Here is a 302-nt window from a genome sequence, read left to right as displayed (position 1 = left end):
ATAAGCACATACACACGCAATTTTAAATATATATTCCCTCTGTATCTGTATACACATGTGTCCGTCCTAGATGTACGAAGTTTATATTACATCTCCTACTTACACTAACTTAACAAACAACTGGAACCGCATTCTAATTAACCAACCAGACTCGTAATTTCAAAGGAAATACTGGGCGTATGTGTTGCGTTCCTAGTTTTGAGAATATACAACAGACCCAGTTTATTAACGTAATAAAAGTAAGAAAATCTATGGCCAGGCTAAAGTAGATACGCCAAGAGCGATGCTGCTTGTTTCTGCAG

Source organism: Penaeus monodon, chromosome 31 (assembly GCF_015228065.2).
Source record: "Penaeus monodon isolate SGIC_2016 chromosome 31, NSTDA_Pmon_1, whole genome shotgun sequence".
NCBI classification, from domain to species: Eukaryota; Metazoa; Arthropoda; class Malacostraca; order Decapoda; family Penaeidae; genus Penaeus; species Penaeus monodon.
This window is presented reverse-complemented; position numbering follows the sequence as displayed.